Below are 24,008 nucleotides of genomic sequence, written 5' to 3'. Positions count from 1 at the left end.
ATATATTTAGCCATTTAAAAAAAAAGAATGAATTCTTTCCATTTGTGACAACATAGATGAACCTAGAAGGTATTATGCTAAGTGAAATAAGTCAGACAGAGAAGGATAAATGGTGTGTGATTTTGCTTGTAGGTAGAATCTAAAAACAAAACAAATGAAGAAACAAAACAAAACAGAAACAGAGTCATAGATACAGGGAACAAACTGGGGATTGCCAGAGTGGAAAAGGTTGGGTGGATGGGTAAAATATGTGCAGGGGAATAAGAGGTACTGATTTCCAGTTATAAAATAAATAAGCCATGGGGATGCAATGTACAGAATAAGGAATATTGTCAATAATATTGTAATAACTTATGCTGTCAGATGGTTTCTGGACTTATCGTGATGATCAGTTCATTAGGTGTATAATTATTGAATGACTATATTGTGCACCTGAAATTAATATAATATTGTATGTTAACTATATTTTAATAAGAGAAAGAAAGGTTATAGTAATCAAACCAAGGCCAAGGAGATAGGAATCTAGGAGAGAATAAAGTACTTTAGCTGCCTTTATTTTCTTGATTTTATAAATAATGTAAGACTTCTTAAAGTCATATGATAGCCTGGAAGAGTATAGAGAAGGCTTATGGCACTTAGAGAGCTCCCAACTACTTTTCCTTGTCACTTACTTATTTTCTGGGGGGACTGGAATGAGTCAAACGAGTTCCGAACCCATAGGAGCCAGAGAACTTGAATCATGCTGTTTCCACAACTCTCTTTCCCCTCTCCCTTGGGGATTTGAAAGGTGGAAGGACATAGTGTTTAAGAGTTAATTGGTTTGTAGTGTTGGTCTGGGGCTAGTCAGTGAGAACTGGGTGTGAAAAGGAAGGACCCATCTCCTTCTCAGTGAGTTCAGGGAGCTCTGTACTCAGGACTCTATCTTTCAGAGGCAGATACAGTATACAGCAATTTCCAAGCTTATTTGAGCATATCCCCAGTGTGTGTGTGTGTGTGTGTGTGAGAGAGAGAGAGAGAGAGAGAGAGAGAGAGAGAGAGAGAGAGAGAGAGAGAGAGAGAATTCTCTCTCATGTAAAACAATAGGCTTTCTATTTTAGAGACATTTTAGGTTCACAGCAAAATTGAGCAGAAAGCACGAGTTCACACATCCTCCCTGTCCTCACACATGCACAGTCCCCCACTACCAGCAACGTCCCCTACTGGAGTGGTATATTTGCTACAATCTATGAATCTACACTGTCACATCATCAGCACTTGGAGTCCATAGTTATTTACATTAGGGTTCACTCTGGGTGTATGTTCTATAGATTTTGACAAATGTATAATGACATATAGCCACTATTATGTCATTACCTGGAATAATTTCACCAACCTAAAAATATTTTGTACTATGTCTGAAAATTGTTTTTATCGGTATTTACTTAGTATTGCGTTGGACACATTCTGAGAAATGCTGCTCTGTGGCCTGTGTGACTGAAGAGGTAAAAGCCTTGTTTCTGTTTCATTGAAGCCAGGAAGAGCAATTGATTCAAAACCGATGTTGCTTTACTGTCTACTACAACTCCATGACAGTGTACCATGTATCTCACTTTATACTTGACTAATCCAAATAAACCATTTAGGTGGTTTTGGGGCCTAAGCACCTAAATATATTGCACACTTACATTTGGTAAGTATTTTAAAGCAGGGTTTGCTTACATTTCCTGGCAGGAATGTGGGAGTGTGCAGCAGGAAGCTACATAAGAGTTTATACGTTCTCTTTTTAAATGGAATCTTATGAGAATTTTAGTTTCAAGCACAGAGGTGTTCACCTGAGGTGAGGCAGATTTTAGGGATGAGCACCATTTCTGAAGTGAGAGGCATGTGTTGTGATTCTGGAACATGCTGCAAGGAAAAAAGGGCATGAATTTTTGTCTTCAAACTTAGAGTCAGAGAATTCAGGTTAATCCTGATAAATACATTAGCAGTTATATGAGTGGTTTTATTTTATAAGCGTTTCAAACAGCCTCACTGAAGGACAACAGCCTTCCTGAAATACACTAAAGATATTTGTAGAGCTATGGGATATCTTAAAGAAATTTCAATTCCAACGTAAAAAAGTTACGTGGATGTTAATAGGAAATATTTTGTCAGCAGGTTTCAATCTTGATTTGCAAAAGGTTTGGGGAGGTAAAAAGATAAGATCACTGAACTTGGACAAGGGCATGTGAGTACTTTCCTTAGCTACAAGGTGCTGGGCAAAATACAAACTTCTTTGAATTTCTGTGTCCTTGTTTATAAAAGGAGGAGGTTGGATTGTTATGTCTTTCTACTCTGAATACTTTCTTACCTTTTTAAACAATACACTAGAAAATAGTAATAAGACTTGTACACCTGACTGACTAATTCTGCCTCCCTCCTCCCACCACCACCACCACTCCCTCTCTTCTTTCCTGTCTTCTTCTCATTCTTTCTTCCCCTTTCACAAATATTTATGAATTTGTCTCTCAGGTTTTGGTCCCTTTGTTGGATGCTAATAGCATGATGACAAGCAAGAGAAGATCCTTGACTTTAAAGAGCTTTTAACTCAGTGAGAGAGACAGAGAAGTGAATTTATAATACAAATAATACAGGAATTATAATACAAATAATACCATGGTGATGAATACAATATTAGAACATAGAAGGGATACCTAACTTTTCATGGGTTTTATAAAAGGGCTTTTAACTAGTTAATGAGAGAATGGCTGAACCACTTTGAAAACAGTGATACACTTCTGTACAGTTTGGTAATTACCCTCCGCCTGTACTCCTAAGTGTTTCCTCTGACACCGTGGCCACCCAGGTTTCTCTCCAGAGACATCCCTCCCACTCCAGGTCTGATCCTAACACTATGGGCCTACTCTCTGAACAATATAAATCTTCCATGATTCTGTTCAAGCTCTGTTAGCCTGTGTCCATTTCAATTAGTCACCAGTGCTTGAACCATACTTGCTGTTAAATGTTTTGAATACCCACCACACCTTAGTTCATGGACTGCCTCTTGGAAAATTGAGATATGAACATATTTAGGAGTGAAAGACAGAAGAGTGGGAGTAGGTGAATGAGTGTTCCAGATAAAGAGACTCATGTGTATACAAGTCCACTGGTGAGAGAAAGGACAGCGGGTTTAAGAAACTGAAAATAGATTTGTACTAGTAAGTACAAGGAGAGAAATGGTGGGAGAAAACTCTAGAAAGAAGGGCAGGATCCAGATTACAAAGAGCTTTACAAACCAGGCTAAACACTTTATACTGAAGTTTAAGGTTATAACATATGGGGGTATAATGCACTTACACGGTGGAAAGTTTGTGAACTTAATTGTCCAATCTCATATGTATTTCTGAAGATGGCACTACTGTGTTTCAGTGGTGTTAGCAATGCTAGGAAAAATACTACAGAAAAGTCCAGATACAAGTGTTGTATGGCATCCACTACCTGTGATACCTGTACCCAAAATGGTGTTGTAAGTAAGTCTGTTTGCTATCCCCATACTCATGCAAGTCTTTCCAGGGCATGCCAGAAGCATCAATATCTATTTCAACACACACACACACACACACACAGAGCAATATACAACCATGGATTTTTCTTTGTATTCTATTAATCAATCTAGAGGGAAAGGGAGCTGGCATTAGAAAGTAGACAATAAATCATCTTCATATTTTAGCCCTTTTGAAAATGGCATTAATACTGTTTTGGGGCGTGAACTGTAAGGGCCTTCTAGAGTAATGTTTGAAGATTTGATCTTTTTGACATCTTAGATATTAGTACTGTGTAATAAATGTTTAATGGATGCATGAGTGAATGAATAATAAATGAATAAATAAATGAATAAATAATTCTCAGGTATAAGGTGGGAATACTTTTTTAAATTTTTTTCTGGATGTTTCTTTATCTATGGAGGAAACCCCACTAGCCTAACACTCCAAGTATCTTTTCCCAACATTTCCCACTGCTTGTTAGAAAACCAGGCATGACTTAGTATTATTGGTGAGTTTTGAAGAAGTAAAACTAAGCATGCATTGCCCAACCAATATAGCTCTTGGATTTCATTGACACCAGGAGTTGATTCCTTGAGCAGCCTCTTTGTTTCATGGGGCAGGAGAATGTTGGAAGAGACTTTCCTTGTTCCAATGATTTCATGTCTTGGTAACCAAGTTTGTCTAATTTGGGGGTTTGGTATTAGAAAGCCTGCTTGCCAGCATATACTAGTCAGATTTTCCAGTGTCAGCTTTATCAGTAATAAAAGTGGCTCTTATGTCTTATATTTCAATTCATTCAGAAGTCAGGTAGAAAATGAGAGGGCTCTTTATTAGTTAGGCTCCTTTCAAATGCAATGATGCATTCTTCTTACTGAAACCATAGACAGATATTTTCTTCCTGCTAAATTTAGAAAGAAAATTTGTTTAACATTTTGAAAGCAAACTTACTTTTCACTTCATACAGTTGCAAATACATGCTTTATAAATACTTTAAAATCCTGTTAAACCATCAAAGGTTTAATGGCTTTCTTTGGTTGTAAAATTTCTAATTCAAGGATTCCAAATATAATTATTTTTCTCAGAAAAAAAATAGTGATGAAGGCCAAATGTTATGTTTTGAGTTCAGTAAACATTTCTGTTCAGAAGACATGAAATAGCAACACTTGAACAGATTTGTCTTTTAAGTTTTCAAGCTAATCAGAAAGGTTTATATTGATATTTATCAATTACAGTGTTTCAATATATCCTCAGAATACAAATAGCAATACATATAGAAGTTATGCAAAAAAACATGAGAGAATATTATATAAAACTACAAAAAAAGAATTGAAATTCTATAGGAAACAGATTGGGTGCTACAAAAATATAAATTAACAAAATCAATTCAAGAGAATTAGAAAACTTAATAGGCCAATTGTAAAAAAATAAATAAATAAAATGTGGTTAAGACAAAACATTAAAACTGGAATCTAACTAAACCTATAAATAAAAGACGATTTCAATGCTGTTATTCTTGTTCAGAGGAAATGTACAACTTCCCAATTTATTTTTGAAGCCATCATAACTTTTATATTAAAACCTATAAAGATTCTAATACCTCATTTATTATTATAAAAGCAAAATGTCTTAAAAAAAATCGCCAACTAAAACAATCATTATTTCAAAAGATTATTATACCAGGCCTCAACACAATTTATTCTAGAAATGCTAGATTTGTTCCATAAATGATTTATCTAGTAGTATAATTCATTTCATTAACAAATCGCAGGAAAATTTACATATTTTTAACACTAAAATGCTGAAAATGTATTAGAAAAAGAAATTCAGTAGCTATGTCTAATTAGAACTCTGAGTAAACCGGAGTATAACAAAAATACTTATATATGATGAAGATTAATTTTAAACTTCAAAGGAAAATATAAATTTAAATTGTGAATAAATACTATGTTAGTTACAATTTATAAACAGAAAGGGATATCTGTTAGTGTCATATTAGCAATATTGTATTGAACGATGTAAAATATACAACAAAAAATATCAAATAATGGTTACAAATTTTGAGAAAAAGAAAAGTTATTTATTTTTGTTGAATTAATTTTATAACCAGTTAACCTAACTTATTGTAGGAAAAATATTATTTAACTTAAAAAAGAATACTGGGAAAACGTATTACATACAAAATAAACAGGAAAAGAGTATCTTTTCTCTATTCTAGCAACAAATAACTTGAAGAAGACTTAGGGGAAAACCCATTCATAATATAAAAAGAAATCTAAAAATAAATGAATGGGACTATATCAAACTAGAAAGCTTCTTTCTGCACAGCAAAAGCAACTATCAACAACAAAAAAAGAGGTAATCAACTAAATGGGAAAAGATATTTGCAAATACACCTCTGATAAGGGGCTAACACCCAAAATGTACAAATAACTTATACAACTCAACCAAAACAACAACAACAAAAAACAACCCAATTAAAAAATGGGCAGAAAACCTGAACAAACACTCCCCCCAAGAAGAGAAACAAATGGCCAACAGATATATGAAAAAATGTTCAACGTCACTAGCTATTAGGGAAATGTAAATCAAAACCACAATGAGATATCACCTCACACCAGTTAGAATCAACAAGACAAGGAATAACAAGTGTTAGAGAGGCCGTGGAGAAAAAGGAACCCTCATACACGGCTGTGGGAATGTAAACTGACACAGCTACTATGGAAAACAGTATGGAGGTTCCTCAAAAAATTAAGAATAGTAATCCATCTCCTGGGTATCTACCCCCCAAATCTGAAAACATCCATAAAAATATATGTACCCCTATGCTCACTGCAGCATTATTCACGGTGGCCAAGACATGGAAACAACCAAAGTGTCCTTCGATAGATGATTGGATAAAGAAGATGCAGTGCATCTATACAATGGACTAGTACTTGGCCATAAGAAAAGATGAAATAGTACCATTTGTGACAACATGGGTGGATCTTGAGATTATCATGCTAAGTGAAATAAGTCAGGTAGAAAAGGTTGAGAACCAGTATGACTTCACTCATATGTGGGATATAAAACTGAAAGCAACAAATCAAGAAGACAAAAAAAGCCCCCCAAAACCCAAAAAAACAAAAATCTCGTAGACACAGAGAACAGTTTGGTGGTTACCAGAGGGTGGTGGTGGTGGTAGAAGAAGGTAAAGGAGGTCAAACATATGGTGATGGAAGGAGAACTGACTCTGGGTAGTGAACACACAATGTGATATATAGATGATATATCATAGAAATATACACTTGAAACTAGTGAAATATACACTAGATAATTTTACTAACCAATGTCACCCCAAATTTAATAAAACTAAAAATGAATTAAAAATCTGGAAAATAAAAATAAATAGAAAGTACTTAGGAATCAATTTAACAAAGGATGTGAACAATATGAAGAAAACTACATAAAAAATAATTGAAGCAAATAAATCACATAAAAAATCATATGGTAATCTTGAATGAAAGAATTTAACATTACAAAAATAACAATTCTCCCAGAGTTGTTAGAAATTTAATGCAATTATAATTTAATACTTAATATGTTTTTTGAAAAAACTGGAAAACTTATTTTGGAGTTTCATGTAACACTAAATATTAAAAAAATCTGATATTTGTTATAAATCTACAATAATAAATGAATATGGGGTGGCTGATTAGCTCAGTTGATTAGAGCATGGTGCTGGTAGCACCAAGGTTGCTGGTTCGATCCCTGCATGGACCACTGTGAGCTGCACACTCCTTAAAAAAATAAATAAAGTAAAATAATAAAGGAGTATAATGGCATGGAAAGTGAAAACAGGTTATATAAAAAGGGAATCAAGAGAATCCTGAAATACTCAATTTTAAAGTAACTGTTTATTTTTTTAAATAGAAAAAATGGAAAAGTATAGAAATAGGCAACTAACAAATGAGTATTTCTATACAAATAGCAAGCCTGGAAAAGATGTTCAAGCTCACTAGTTTGAGAACTGAATAGTGAAGCAAAAATGAATTATTATGTCATCCTACCAAGTTTCCAGAATTAAAGTATATTCTAAAACCAATTGCTAGCAAAGCCATGTGGAACAATTCTATCATTTATAATTGGTGAAAGAGTTTTCTCATTTTCTTGCTTTCCTGGAAAATAATCTGGTACCATCTACTTATTCTTCTACCGTGCAACTGCATTCTTAGGAATCTAGTCTATGAAAATAAAAGCATGATGTGTAAAATTATGTTTCCAAAATTTGTTCTAAAATTATTGCTCTTGGAGACAAAAAGCTGGAAATAACATGAATCATCATCAATAAACAAATTGTTGAATAAATTATGCAAAGACAGAATTATACACATTTATTTGCATATTATGGAGAGAGACATGAACATTATCTCATATTCATATTCTGAATATTCTCTCATATTAATATTATGAATATTATGAGAGAGATATAATACAAAGAGAAATGTGAAAAATCTAGATAAGACTATAATACGATTTTTTTCAGGTAAAGAAAACAATGACGCCAGCAGGATGATGGCAATGGAAGTTGGAATCCACTAAGGGGGGTTTAACAACTCATCTACCAATCAACTTGCCCTGAAAATAGATGCTTGTGAAGCATTTGGTCTATACCTGGCTGTTGCTGGTAGTCGGTGGCAGGCAAGAGGGATGACTATGGGAAGGGCCTTTCCTAATTCCCAATCCCTGGACGCTATGTCCTACACTCAGGAGTGCTACTGGGGTGAGGCTTGAAGCCTAGGACATGGGCCTGGCTGGAGCCCTGCAAGTAGGTCTTGGTGGTAGTAGCAAATATTCAAACCAGTGCTGTGAAGGCCAAAGTGGAGAAGGTTCCATGTGAACAATACTTGAACATGTGTCAGTCTGTGCTAAGAGATGGGAGATTGACATTCAAAAGTGGTGGCTTTGGGCAGCCAGTTGATTCAGTTGGTTAGAGCGCAGTGCCCATAATACCAATGTACCTTGTTCGATTCCCACATAGGCCAGTGAGCTGCACCCTCCACTAGACTGAAAACAGCGACTTGACTTGGAGCTGATCGGTCCTGGAAAAATACACTGTTCCCCAATATTCCCCCATAAAAATAAAAAATAAAAAAGTGATGGTCTCTGTTGTCCTCAGCAAAGTGAAAGTATTCAGGTTCAGAACTCCCAATCTGGAGTGGCAAAGATGGGCACTGCCAGACCAATTTGAGACCATTTGGCTATTTAGGAATTTGCTGTTTTATTTTAAAATATTTGGGAAATTTTCAGCTATTTCTCTGTTACTTATTTCCAGTTTAATTTATTGTGGTCTAAAGAACATAATTTACATGATTTATAATTTTTAAGTTACATTAAACTTAATATTATATTATGGCCCAGAATGTGGTTCCTCTTGATTAAATGTTCCATGCGAGTTTGAGACGAATTCATATTCTGCTGTTGTTCGATGGAATATTCTATAAAAGTCAATTAGATCGAGTTGATAGTGACAGTGCTGTTCATGCCATTTATATTTTCATTGATTTTCTGTCTGCTTAATCTGTCACTTACTGAAAGACAGATGTATACTGAAGTCCAACTGTAATACTAGACTCGTCCATTTCTTGTTTAAGTTCAATCTATTTTTATCTCATGTATTTAAATGCTCTATTATTGGTGTATCATATTTAAGTCTATGTCTTCTTGGTGAGTGACCTCTTTATCCACAATAATTGTTCATCATTCTAATGTATCCTTTATTTGAAATTAATACAACCACTCTAGCTTTCTTTTAGTTAATGTTAACATGGCATATCGTTTTCCATCTTTTAACTTTTAACTGGAGTTTTATATTTAAAATGGGATTCTTGTAGACAACATGTAGTTGGGTCTCATTTTGTTCCACTGTAATAGTCTTTGTCTTGGAATTAATGAGTTTTTAACCATGAACATATAAAGTGATTATTTATATGGTTGGATTAATATGTACCATCTTTGTAATTTTTCTGTTCATCTAATTTGCTCTTTGTTTGCTCCATCCTTCCCTTTTCCTTCCTTCTCTGGTTTAATTGAGCATTTTATATAATTCTATTTTATCTCCTTTCTTACCATATGATTTATACTTCTTTTAAAATATTTCAGTGGTTGCCTCAGAGTTACACATTTTTAACTAATCTAATCCTTCTTTAAATAATACTATTCTGCTTCACATGTATTACAGATGACTTATAACAGAGTATTCTAAATCCCCTGTCCCATTTTTATGGTATTGTTGTCATTCATTTCACTTATCTATCTGCTATAATCACTCAGTGTATTTTAGCATTTATTGCTTTAACCAATTATGTTTTAGGTCAATTACAAATAAAAAAAATAAAATATTTATCTTACCTTCGTTTATTCCTTCTCTGATATTCCTCTCTTTTCTAAGGGGATTTTTCTCAGATCTCACCCTGACAACCTGATGTGTTTCTAGAGAGAACACTCAGACCATTGCTATGGGCACCCCAAATACTGAGGCCCCAGAAACTAGTTTTTCACTCTTAAGCTAGTCCACTCAGCCTCCAGAATTTAATCAAAATTACCGTTTAAATATTGCTACCACTTAGTGGCTCCAGCAACTTTTGTTATAGGTAAGGTAATTGCAGTTGCTGTATCTCTCTGGATGTGCCTATCTTTCTAGATTTTGGAGTGGTAATTTGCCCTAAAACCTTAGTACTATGATAGGAGCATGAAAAGTTATGGAGTTTTGTTTTAACTCAGTGTAAATTTTACTGTAATTTTAAAGAACAAATTAATGACTTCCAAGCTCTTTCATGTCAGAACTCTCATTGATATTTTGGAAGGTAAAAATGCAAAAAAATAAAGTATAAATCCCAATTAACTTTATATAAAGAATTTATCTTGGAATATAAAGGAGGAAAATTAGAGAAACTAAATCCCTCTGTATTTACATATATGTTTACAAATCTTTCTCTGAGGAAGACTAGCGTGATAAAATACCCATAAGGTTGTTAACACTGGTCATTGCATGCATTTGGGTCATTTTTGTATTGTCCTGGTTCCCTTATTACAAAAAGTATACATCACTTCTCTAATTAGATTATTATTTTTGTTGATCTAAGTAAAGAGGTAAACTGAGGCATGCTCAAAATTATAAAAAAGATGAGCTTATACGAGAACAGCAGAGGAATTGCAATTTGGGGCTTGCAAACTGTAGCAAGCTGCAAGTGAGTCTACAGAGAATTTGGGGTAGGTTTTATTTATGGGCAGGGAATGCAGTGAGGGGAGAGTTCTGTTAGAGTCTGTTAAAACCAAAATCACTTGGAGACCCATTTTGAAAATTCCCCAAACAGACAATACAGGTCCAGCCATACAAATAAAGCTCAATTCAGCTTCTTTTACGAGACCAACCTGACCTGGGTCATTTTTTTGTTCATGCCTCTGGAAACCATGGGTGAAACTTCCCAAGGTTGATATGAGGAAACTCCTGAAACACTTCCTATCATTTAAGATGATTCCAGTATTATCAGTTTTCTATAACTCAGGTATATATGGGAAATCAGTCTCTGAGTCCTTTAAGTGTTGTTTTTCTGAAGGCACACACATGAAATTTTCAAGTTTATATCTTTCACTTCCATTTTAGATTGAAATTATTTCACATTTTAAAAAAGTTGTACAGTTTTACAGGAGCATTTATCATTTGTGTTCATGAATAATGATGACAAACCTTTGAAATTAGGAGGATTCTAAATGCCAGGCGAAGAAGTATGACCTTTATTTGAGAGGCAAAATGGTGCTACTGATGAATTTTGAGCAGGAAGTGATAAAATTTGATTTCTGCTTTTAGCTAACTTATTTAGCTTTTGTGTGTTGAATGGGCTGGAATATTGAGAAACTCATTCAAGGTCTATGCAAATTCTGATAACCATGGTATTTTCTATTTGTACAGTGCTTTAAAATTTATTGAGCAGCCTCATTTACATTAAGTTGTTTAATTCTCAAAACTGCACTGTTATTCAGGCAGATCAGAGAGTTTTAACTTACATTTAAAGATAAGGTTCTGAATAAATTAAACAATGTCCCTTGATTGCATTGTATGTTTCACTACTGGGGTTTGAAGCCAGAAATTTAGTGCTGTTTGTATTGTACCATATGTCTTCTGTACAAAAGCAAACAAAAGTATCTCTACATTTTCATGAAGTTTAGAGTTTAAAAAATGCTTCATGGGATAATTTTAATTAAGGTGATAATAATATAATTGAAAACAAACAATCCATACCAAAACAAACAAATAAAATATGACTGAGAAAAGTTAACAAATGAAGAGAAGTAGGAAAGGGATTCGTATTGTTTCATCTTTCACTTTTATTACACTTAACATTTATTACATAATACTGTCCCATATTGTGGCTACTAAATCTGTATTTTGTAGATAAGGAAATGGAATTTTAAGGAAATTGAGTGACTTGCTCAAAGTCACATAGCTTTTCAAAAGGCACTGTTGAGATATGAACCCAGATGTGTCTGATTCCATGTCTGATACCTTGTTGACTGCTGTGAATGACCGAAGTGCTTACTGTGACTGACTAGCTGCCATTGCATGTATATGTTGGACTTCTTTTCAATGTATTATAATAAACTATCGGGAGAAGATTGTGGTAGACGTGTTGATGTGCTGTTCAGATCCCCTTGCTGTCCAGGTGTGGGGAGTGTCATCAGCAGATAGCTGTCAGCTATCAACAACTTCATGGTCTATTTAAGCTGCAAAGAGCTGCATCAGAAAGCCAATGCAGGTGCATCACAGCTCAAATTCCTCTTCTGCCAAATGTTGCTTCTTTTCACAGGTGTTGATTTCTGATAAACATCTTTCATCCCAAACTTCATCTCAGCATCTGCTTCTGGAGAATCCATTATGTGACAGTCAATAGAGTGGTCCAGGCAAATAAACAATAAGTAGGGATTTGGGACTTGAATCAATCACTGTCTTTTTTTTTTTTTTTACAAGTGCAGAAAACCCCAGTAAAAGATGACACTCCAACCCTCACTGTGGTGAACTGTGGTGGTATACCAGACCAGTGGAAGGAAATGTGCTTGTGGATGTGATGTATTATTAGGCTTTCGAGAGGTACAAAAGGAATAGTAGCTATAACGATAATGGTATTAATGGCCATTGTGCTACTGATGTGTTATAGAAATATAATTATCAGCTGAGTCTAAGTAATATCCTACTGTCAACCAGAAAGTCTCTTTGGTTGCTAACAATGAAATTTTCATTTTCATCAATGAAGTGGAGAAAGCCAAGAATGAAGCCAAGGACTTAAGAGAATGAATGAACTCAAAAGACAGTTAAATGCTTACCTAAGGCAATTTCTTATGCCAAGATGAATGACCTCACTGGGAAAACCTGGACCCTGATATATGGTATGGGATTTCTGTGAGGATACTTTCGAATATTATGATGCCCTTAAGCTCTCCGAGTCTTCTGAACCTGCAGACAAAATTAACCCTTCTTGATTAAGAGCCAAAATACCCTGAAGAGTCCAGTTCTAGCTCCTGGAAAAGGAATTAACGTTGTGTTTCAATTTTAATTTTTATTACATTATTATTGCCTGGTTTGGTAGATACTAAATCTGTATTTTGTAGATGAGGAAAACAAATCCTATATGTGATTTTTTTAGTCCTGATCCAAGGCAATTAAAAAACTTTGCCTGGCAGGACTCGGGGGAAAGCTGCCCACCACGTCTCAGACTTGGTGAACAGCCAGCGCATTGTAGTTTTATGGAATGAGTTGCAGTCAAGAACTCAGATGCCCTGGCTCAGCTATGTTCTTGTCAATATGCGCATTAGAGCCAAGGAGCCTCCATCTACTTGTTACATGGGCTTGGGTGAGGCACTTTTCTCCACTTTGATGGAATACTTTCCACTCCTAGCCCTTCCTCCTCTCCCTACCCTGGTCCATGCGTCCATAAAGAGGTAGTAGTCTTTTGTTCAGAGCTTCTTGGCAGTGAGGTCATTACCCGTCTGTGCTGCATTCACCTGACTCACTCAGTGCCACATTCTGTGGGGAAAATTTCAGCACTGGAGACCGGCGTGGCTTTTTTGCCTCTGGCATGCACTGTTGCAATAATTGAACAAAGGCTTGATTTTTAAATTTTAGTTTGGCTCATTGTCGTCATTGACCACCATTATACCTGATGGCATGACAAAATTGGCACAGTGGGCAGGGTGTTCAATTGCACAAAATGTCATTCTCGAAGAGCAAAAACATGAAGGTCCTACTGAGCACTGTGCTAGCCATGTCACTGAATCTTTTTTGGGGGAGTGCTTGAAGATTGGTTACAGAAGCTTTTCAGTTCTCAGGGGAGTCATGGATCCTTCTCTTTAGCCTCCAACTCCCTGGCTGAGCTCACCCATGAGTCAAATTAGAAATCCAACAAAGGGGCTCAAGGAAAGCTAGGAATGCATTTCTCTAGCTACTGCTAATGGTCCTCCTACAATGGAACCAAAAACTGTCAGAGGACCCTGGTGCTGAATTGTATACAATGACTATTATCTCTGTGCAGGCCCCTGGTGTCACATATGTCCTGTGACCCAGTGAGTGACTGAGACTTGTGCCTTCAGTGACACAGGATGTATGTAGTGCCCTGTGGAATTACTCTGCCTAGCAGCCCAAAGAAACTGTAGACTTGGTTAGTTTGCCTCCACGATGAAGGAGGTAACCTTGTTAAACTTGGGGAAGGAGAAGCGGCTCCTTGTAGGGTGTGTTGCTACAGACTCTGCCTTCAGAGTGCCCTGACAGAGCACACGTTGCCTAAGTGGGGAAAAGCAGGCAGAGGGGGAGCAAGAACACTCAAGACCCTCTCCTTCCTCAGAGAGGATGGACAAGACAGGACTTGGAAACAATAGAGACCAAGTGTTAACACTTAAATGCCAGAAGCCAGGGGTTCATAGTTGTAATGAGCATCTGGGTCAAAGTGGCAGCTGAGGGGCTGCTCTGCAGTTATGGAGATGGTTAACAGAACATAGCTTCCCTAGAAGGACAGCTGCAACGGTCTTTCTTAGCTTGTACCACCAGAAGAAATCAAAGATAAATTACTGGAAGGCTGAGAGTAGTTTCCCAAATAAAAAGTTAAAATCCCTTGCCCAGTATCTAAACCTGGGTGAGCTTTCAGACATAAAAACCATTGAGTAAAGAAGATAAGCTGGCCCTTGGGGAAAGGACCCTCCAATCCCATGGCAACTATACATAGTAATTTTTCCCAGTTTTCCTCAAAGGAACCTATGGCATTTTATTCAGGTAATAATAGTTCACCAGAGAAAAGGGAATGCCAAGACATTTTAAGGATTGTTGTAAATAGAGTTGGAAGTATATTTGATATTCGAAGAGCTGAAGCAACCTCATTTCCTTCCCATTAGAGAGAGGGCACATGAGGTGCAGGTAAGGAAGTTCAGGAAACTTTAGACTTATCATGGTTCTAATGGGTCTATTCACGTATCAGGTAGCATTCCCTTCAGTCTTCAAATGTATAATCTCCTGCCTAATTGTCATCCCTTCCGTGGGGACAGAGCAAGGAGTGCAGTTTCCAGGCTCTCGGCCTCACATGGAAAGGTGCTGGCTCAGGAAGTAAATGGCTATCAACTGTGATTGGATGGCCATCAGCTGTGGCTAGTTGGCCATCAGCTGTAACCAGTGAGCCATTGGCCTCTAATATAACTGCTGTGGCTACGCTAGCAGCAAATGGGGGCTAGCAAGAAAAATGGGGGCTAGCAAGAAGATGGTGGCTGAGCTAGCAAGAGCAGATTGCAGCTAGCAAGGGGTCGGTTGGCAGGCAGAAAAGCGGACAGCAGGTTGCACGTTGTGTGAATCCAGTCTCCATTGATACTATAGTGGTATGACTCCCCTACCTATGGCTCCGTGGGTGTTCCTTTTTGGCCTAGGCACATCCTGCATTCTTATGTGGGGAGCAGGAGCTGAGACCCCGCATAACACCCTGCATGACACCCTCTGTCCCCAAATATATAATGGAGAGAGATACTTTGCAGTAGATAGTGCAACCCCACACTGGGTCCTGAGATTGTGAAGTAATAGCTGTTGTAATGAGAAAGGCCAAGTAGAAACTTCTAAAATTTTTCTCCTACAGAAGCCCAAATAGTAAATCAAAAACAATACTACATCCTCAGGGTGGGAGGAGGGTTGGGTGCGTAGATGGAAAGGGAGGTGGGAGTAGACAGTGAGGGTATGTGAGAAGGGAGTAGTAGGTAGGAGTGGTCCCTAGGAGGTGGATACTTTCGAGGATCTAAAGAATTTAATGATGAATGTCCCCATCATATCTATGTTTAATTCACCAGACTGTCACTTGCAGAAACAGGATATATCCTGGAAAGTAACAGTAGACTACCACAAACTCAACTAAGTAATAGCCATGATTCCAACTGCTACGCCAGGTATGGAATCTTTGTTTGAGCAGATCAACATGGCTTCAAACTCCATCTCAGCATCTACGTCTAGAGAAGCCAAACTGTAACAGAGTGAGAGGGCAGAATTTGGTGATTTGTATTTACATTTCAAAGGGGAAATCTGGGCAGGTGCAACTCACAAATTCAGAGTTGAGAGAGAGAGAGAGAGAGAGAGAGAGAGAGAGAGAGAGAGAGAGAGAAGAGAGGAATTATGTCTCTCAATCTTTCATTCTGGCCACCATTTCATTGCTCCCAGATATTAAAGCAGTCTACTCTCACACATACAAACACACACAAGTCCAAGCTTTCTATTATAAGCTAACTATTCATGCCCGGCCTTAGCTTCTGGGCATCATTATTTATGAGATGCAGCATGCATGATTCTAAGCTGTCAGAAAAACGAGAATCTTAAACAATTTATAGGATATTGAATGCATCTTGCTTTCTTTCAACATTTTTTGTTAGGCTTATATGTATATGTTACATTATTATCTGAATGAATATTTTTTATAATGTTAGTGGAAAAGTTATGCTAACATAAGGTGCTTTCAGCAATTTGGGAGCCAGAGAATAACTGAACATTTAGAGGTTTTTGATGGGGACCAGAAGAGCTTATCTGTATTAATCATAAAGGAATCTGACATCTGTCACTTGTTCTATGAAAGAATATCTGGGCTATAAGCACAGTGGACAACTTGTATTCATGTCTTTATTGAGAAGCCCCTTGCCACCACATTCTTTACCTAAAGAATTATAAAATTATTTCCTCTTTGTAGAATGATTGGATATTTTCCCTTATCTGTCTGTTTCACTCTTGCTAAATTTATTTGGTATATTTCTAATGATGCTCTTTTGAACTGTTTGCTTTCTCTTCTGCCAGTCACAACAATCAGTTCTGCTGCATAGGTTTTTGGTTTTTTGTTTGTTTTCCAGGTAGTTTCACTGAGTAAGGGCTCCTGAAGAAGGAGCACATGGGGTTGAAATCGCTCTATGAACCCTGGATCAATTGGATCAAACAGGTGCCCTTATGTGATTCACCTGCCCAGAAATGGCATTTTTTTCTAATTCACACAAAGGCATTTTATATACTATTGGTGACTCTGCCCCAAATCTTAGCTCAGGTAGTCAAATTACTAATTGATATTTCCCTGTTTGATAATAAAAAAAAACAAATTAGGGTTTTATAAAACTTGAGATGTTTATCATAATGGGTGAAATCTTAAAAATATTAATTTGAAAAGCCATGTTTTCCTTTCTTAATGTTGCCTTTGGAATCTTTATATTTTATTAACTTATTTTCCAGTAAAATATTAGCTCATCATAGCTTCTTCCTTGAGACCTTTCCAGATTATTCTAGCATTAGTCACTGGTAGGAACTTAGATTTTTTACAAGCAATTGGCTCTTTTTCATGTAAATTAAACTAACTATACATCCATTTTTTAAAGCTTACATATTGCACCTTTGAGGAAAGACAGTATCCACGGTTTGGGGCTTTTGGCAGAAGGAAGAGGGAAAAAGGACTTGTGTATTAATCACAAGGAAACTAGACATCTGTCATTTTTTTACTTCCCAAAGCCGTTAAACACCAGACTCAAAACTCACTAGAATGTAAAGTTGCATGAAAACAAAGATTTTTACTTGTCAGCACATAGAATAGTGCCAGCACATGGCAAGTGCTCAATAAATATTTGTCATATAAATGGATGCTTTAAAGTCCTTTGAGCATCATGCCTCACACTTGAAAAAAATCTAAATTTTATAAATTATTTTTTCACTACTATTTTTATTTCTCATATAAAGACTTAGCCTCAATAAAGCAGACTTGTCCTGCTATATATCAGGGTTCTGTATAGTGCACCACAGTATCCACTGCAAATCACCAGAGTAAATTTAATTGTATGAAAAAAATGTATGTACATGGCACTATGCAAAATAATGTAAGGGACACTATAAGTTTTTAATATATGTTAAAATACATATGGTAAAGTAATCAACTATATTCATGTAACATAATTAAACTTTTACCTTGTTTCCCTTTCCCATATTTTTTGATTATAAAAAAAAGTCCATAACCATTTCAGTGATGATCATTAAACAAAAGGAGCAAACATTGTTTTCCATATCCTATGTCACACTTTTTCTGTTGCATCCAATGTTTTGGATGCTTTCCAACATTTACTGAAAATGCTTCCCAATATTTATTTATCAAACAAGTCAATAGAGCATTTTTTCATATATCCATTGGCCATTTATATGTCTTCTTGGGAAATGTTCAGGTCCTCTACCCATTTTTTAAATTGAAAGTTCACTAGCTGTAAGGGAAATGCAGATCAAATCCACAAAGCGATACCACCTCACACCTGTCAGAATGGCTGTTATCAACAAGACAAGGGATAACAAGTGTTGGAGAGGCTGTGGAGAAAAAGGAATCCTCATGCACTGTTGGTGGGAAAGTAAATTGGTACAGCCACTATGGAAAACAGTATGGAAGTTCATCAAAAAATTAAGAATAGAATTATCATACAACCCAGCAATCTCTCTTCTGGGTATCTACCCAAAAAAATCTGAAAACACTTATCCGTAAAGATATATGTAACTCTATGCTCATTGCAGCATTATTTACGGTAGCCAAGACATGAAAATAACCAAAGTGTCCTTCGATAGATGACTAGATAAAGAAGATGTAGCACATATACACAATGCCATGTTACTTGGCCATAAGAAAAGATGAAATACTGCCATTTGCAACAACATGGATGCATCTTGAGATTATCATGCTAAGCGAAATAAGTCAGACAGAACAGATCGAGAACCATATGACCTCACTCATATGTGGGACATAAAGCTGAAAGTAACAAATGAACAAGACAAGCAAACATAAAATCATGGACACAGACAACAATTTAGTTGTCACCAGAGGACAAGGGTGTGTGTGGTAGAAGAGGGTAAAGGGGATCAAGTATATGGTGATGCAAGGAGAACTGACTCTGGTTGGTGAGTACAAATGCAATATATAGGTGATGTATTATAGAATTGCACACATGAAATCTAGATAATTTTACTAACCAATGTCATCCTGATACATTTAATAAAGTTTAAAAAACAAGTTAGTAGAGTAGGATGTTATTTTTAATCATACTCTAAGATAATAATGGTAGCAGAATAATGAATTGGTACTATTATTTCAAAGAAATCCTTCCACTAAATTTATTTATTTATTTATTTTTAGAGAATTACATGCTATGGTTCCTTCAAATTACCTCAAGATTCCCATTACTTAGGTTCAAACTTCAACAAATAACAATGAATTAGGTTTTTTAATGAGCAATAATTCAGTTAGATAACCTATGTTTAGGAGTTCAAACCAGGGTTGATATATAATGATGGGAATGCCCATTTTCTACATAGGGGAAATATGAATGGTGTATTGACTATACATTCTGGCTATTACTGGCATATATATGGATTTCTATAAGTTCATATGTTGATACTATGTTAAATATTAAAAACATATATTTAATGTATTTTAGTAATCTCTGTTACATTACTATCCATAATGAATCATGTTTAAATCTTGACAGTAAAGAGTTGCTTAAGATATTGACACCCAAATTAAATTGTCATTGCTTTTGTTTTTTAAATCTTGTGCAGAAATAGAAAACTGATTCGCAAATATATACTGAACATTTTTTCCTCCTTAATCTGTTATAAAAATAGGTATGATAACATCAGAAAGCTAAGCCCATTGAAAGAGGAAATGAGATTTTGTGTCTCAAATGAGGGACAATTAAATAGAGGAAGATTTGGATGTTTAAAAGAAAATGAACTTACACAAAGGGAAAATTATACCCTAATTCTAGAAGCCATTATTTTCCAAACCAATCCCGCCTTCTACTGTGACCCAATATGAAAAAAGTCATAACTAAGACATTTACATAATTCAATAAGTTGATTTAACTTTGAATGTTAGTTGGAATGAAAGCCTCATTTTAATTTCAATAATTTATTTATCGATCTATCCATGACACAGTTGTCTTTAAAGTTGAAATCCATAATAACATTCATATTTCTTTTTCTCATGAGAAATTTTTCAATGGCTTGTTTTAAACGAATATTCTTTTCCCAAAACTTTATCAGATCTCTCATTCATTGCTGTTTGGTAATATAAATTGGTACAGCCACCTTGGAAGACAATTTGGCAGTTTCTTAAAAAGCTAAATATAGTCTTACCGTACAATCCAATATTTAGTCAAGTGATTTGAAAACTTAAGTCCACACAGAAAGGTTTATAGCACCGTTATTCATAATCACCCCAAATTAGTAGCAACCAAGATGTCCTTTGATAGGCGAGTGACTAAACAAATCTGTGATATTGCCAAATAATGTACAGTAATGCACCACTGAAGGCCGGGGTTACATTCTGAAAAATGCATCCTTAGATGATTTTATCCGTGTGCAAACATAGAGTGTACTTACACACGCCTAGATGGTATAGCCTACTGCACACCAAGGCTAAATGGTATAGCCTATTGTCCTAGGCTACACACCTGTACAGCATATCACTGTAGAAAATAACATGAGATTAAATCAAGCAGAAGAGAAAATGATGCAATCAAGAGATGTGGTAACATAAGATGTCTGAGGCTGCTCCCTAAATAGCACAGCATACTGCCTTACAAGGACCTTTTATTTTTTTTCTGTAAGTAGAAAGAGTATGCTCTAAAATGCTAAGAAAAGGTATAATACAGTAAATACATAAACCAGTAACATCGTCGTTTATTAATTACTGTACATAATTGTATATGCTATACTTTTACACAACTGACAGTGCAGTATAGGTTTGTTTACACCAGCATTACCACAAACGTGAGTAATGGTTTGTGCTATGACTATAAGATAGCTATGACATCACTAGATGATATGAATTTTTCAGCTCCATTATAATCTCATGGGAGCAACATCATATATGGGATCCATCTTTAACCAAAGCATATGCGACACATATCTGTAGTGCTATTCAGCAATATAAAGGAATGAGCTATCAAGCTATGTGAAATCATGGTTGAAAGCTTATTGCTAAATGAACATAGTCAATCTGAAAAGGTTACAAATTATATCATTTCATTTATATGACATTTTGGAAGAGGCAAAACTGAAGAGAAAATAAATAGATCAGTGGTTGCCAGAGATTGGGGAAGGAGAGAGAGTTGACTCGGTGAAACACAGGGGATTTTATTTTTAAAGGTTTTTAACTAGTCTATATGATACTACAATTGTGAACACATGACATCCATGACAGTATGCATTTGTCAAAGCCCATAGACCTTTATAGCACAAAGGATGAAACTTAATGTATGCAAATAAAGAAATTATTTAGGACGTTAGGGAATTCTATAATGGAATTTGGACTGTATTAGGGTCCTCAGGAGAAACAAAATCAATAGGAGATATTATAGTACAATAAGACAGGGTCTTATATTAATCTTTGCTCCAAAAGACACATGGAGCTGATTGTCCGGCTAGGTCTTATTTTCGGGGAAACACAGTGTGTGTATATATATACTATATATATGTATATAATATAAATATAGAAATATGTGTGTGTGTGTGTATATACACACACACACACATATTTCTATATTTATATTATATACATATATATATGTATATATTTGCATATGTACTTACTATAAGGAATTGACTTACATGAGTATAGAGGCTTGAAGTTCCAAGATCTGCAGTCAGCAAGCTGGAAACCCAGGAGAGGAGGTGTACACGCATATAGTTTCAGTCTGAGTCTGAAAGCTTGAGAACCAGGAGAGACAATGATGTAAATTTCAGTCTGAAAGCTGGCAGGCTTAAGATCCAAGAAGAGTCAATGTTTCAGTCTGAATCTCAAGGCTGGAAAAGACCAATATGCCAACTCAACAGTCAGGCAGGATGAGTTCCCTCTTACTCAGCTTTTTTGTCCTGTTCATATCTTCATCTGACTGGATGAGGTCCCCCCATGCTAGGGAGGGAAATCTGCTTTACTCAGTCTGTCAAATCAAACGTTAGTCTCATCCAGAAATATCCTTATTTTACTATAAGACACACAGAATAATGTTTAGCCAAATGTCTGGGCACCTTATAGATTAGTCAAGTGGATACATAAAATTAACCATTGGCTGTGACAACAGAATCTAATATTACAAAAGTATGGATTCACCTCTTTGAAGTAGTAGTGGAAAATGTGCTAATCCAAGTTAACTTTGGAAATGAGCTGAGACTGTAAGACTAAAGACAAAACAACTGAACATAAGCACCATGCTTTGGTTGATAAGACTGAATAATCCTGAAACCACTTAGATGCACACTGGAATTAAACAATTATGTATACAGATAGTGGATTGTGGGAACATTTTACTGGGTACTACGAATCAATCTAGTACTGGTGGGTTCCAGGAACAGTGCGGTTTTACAAAGAAAGAAAGTCAATTCACTTGAAAATTGTAGTGAGATTGCCAGGGCCCTGTTTAACTAATTTGTAGTCATACTTTTCCTGAAGGAGTAGTACTTAGCTGTGCAGATGCAGTCACTGAAAAGGCAGATGGATAGATTAAGGTTTAAGTTTCTACTTAGATGAGTGGCACAGGAAGACAGATGATCAAAATAATAAAAAGAAAAAATAATGAGGTACAAATATATTTTTTAAATAATCCACATTTTAGTAGAAATCAATATATCTCCTTTCTGATTTTCATACATTTTTTGGAATACCCTTCCATTTAATACATTTTGTTTGTAGGAAAGTCACAGAGCAAAGTGAAAATTTACTTTTTAAAAATTAGTTTCCACTTGGCAGTACTTGATAGTTGAGAGAATACTGTGTGATTCTGGCTAGTTTTCACTTTTTTCGAAAATTAAAAATATATTTTAGCTGGACCGATTTGAAATAAAAATGCAGATATTAAAGTAGTGACCTGCATGGGCAATAACAAACTAATCCCTTGAATATTGTTTCTGAGGTCTGTGACTATAAAACCTTTAAAATTTGGTTTGAACGTGTTAGTTTTTTTTTTTTTTTAAAACTGAAATATCCTACTTTGAATTGATTTTAATAAAACTATGGAAGAACAAATCACGTCAACAATTTGCATTAAAACAAAGAATATTAAAATACAATTAAAACAGAGGTCCAATATTCTGACTTATGTAGTAACTCTGGGAATATTTAATTCTAAATCCCATATCAATGTGTATAGATATTGTCAGATATAATAAGAGTTGAAATTTAGGTCATCTCAGTGAACCAGATGGAGGGTCATTTTTCTTTAGTCATGAGGCAAAGTTAAGAAGCAAAGCTGTCACAAAGTGTTTCATCAGCCCATCAAAGCACAGATTCAAGAGTGGAAATTTTCATTATGCATAATGCAAGCCATCTAACCATTCTTCTTTCACTGAATTTTAGTGTATATCGAATTCAAAGAGAAAGAATTCAGAACATCATATGCTTTTCTTATGGCCCTAGAGTATGCCAATATCAATTTAAGGCACTAATCATATTACGAGTTGGTAACATATTGTACACGTTTGCATGAAAGATTTTCATTATAAAATGCATCTATAAAGTAGACTTTCAACAGGACTATCTTTAAAAAAGTCCTCTATGACTATCAAAGTGAAATGTTCTTAAAAACTCTGCTATCATGTACTGACATTCTGACTCTTTAAAAAATCAACCATATTGTCTTATCCCTTTAGAAATCAATCATATTGTCAACTATATTTGCCATATGCAACTAAGTGTCCATATTTTATATTTAAATCCTGGGTAGGAATTAGCGAGCTACTATACATTTCAAGTATCAGGAGTACAGTATTTGTTGTGATGACACAGAAGTTAATAAGCTAGTAAAATATTTATGAGACAAGAAGCCAAGAAACCTTCTTATATTATTGGTTGGAATTTGGTTTTAATGCATCTTTACTGAAAGGAATTTGCCTACCGTTCTCACCATTTCAGTCCTCTGTGCTTAGCCTATGTAATAGTCTTTAAAATATTTATA

Source organism: Rhinolophus sinicus, chromosome 14, assembly GCF_057876585.1.
Source record: "Rhinolophus sinicus isolate RSI-liver-muscle chromosome 14, RSI-T2T, whole genome shotgun sequence".
In the NCBI taxonomy this organism is placed as follows: Eukaryota; Metazoa; Chordata; class Mammalia; order Chiroptera; family Rhinolophidae; genus Rhinolophus; species Rhinolophus sinicus.
This window is presented reverse-complemented; position numbering follows the sequence as displayed.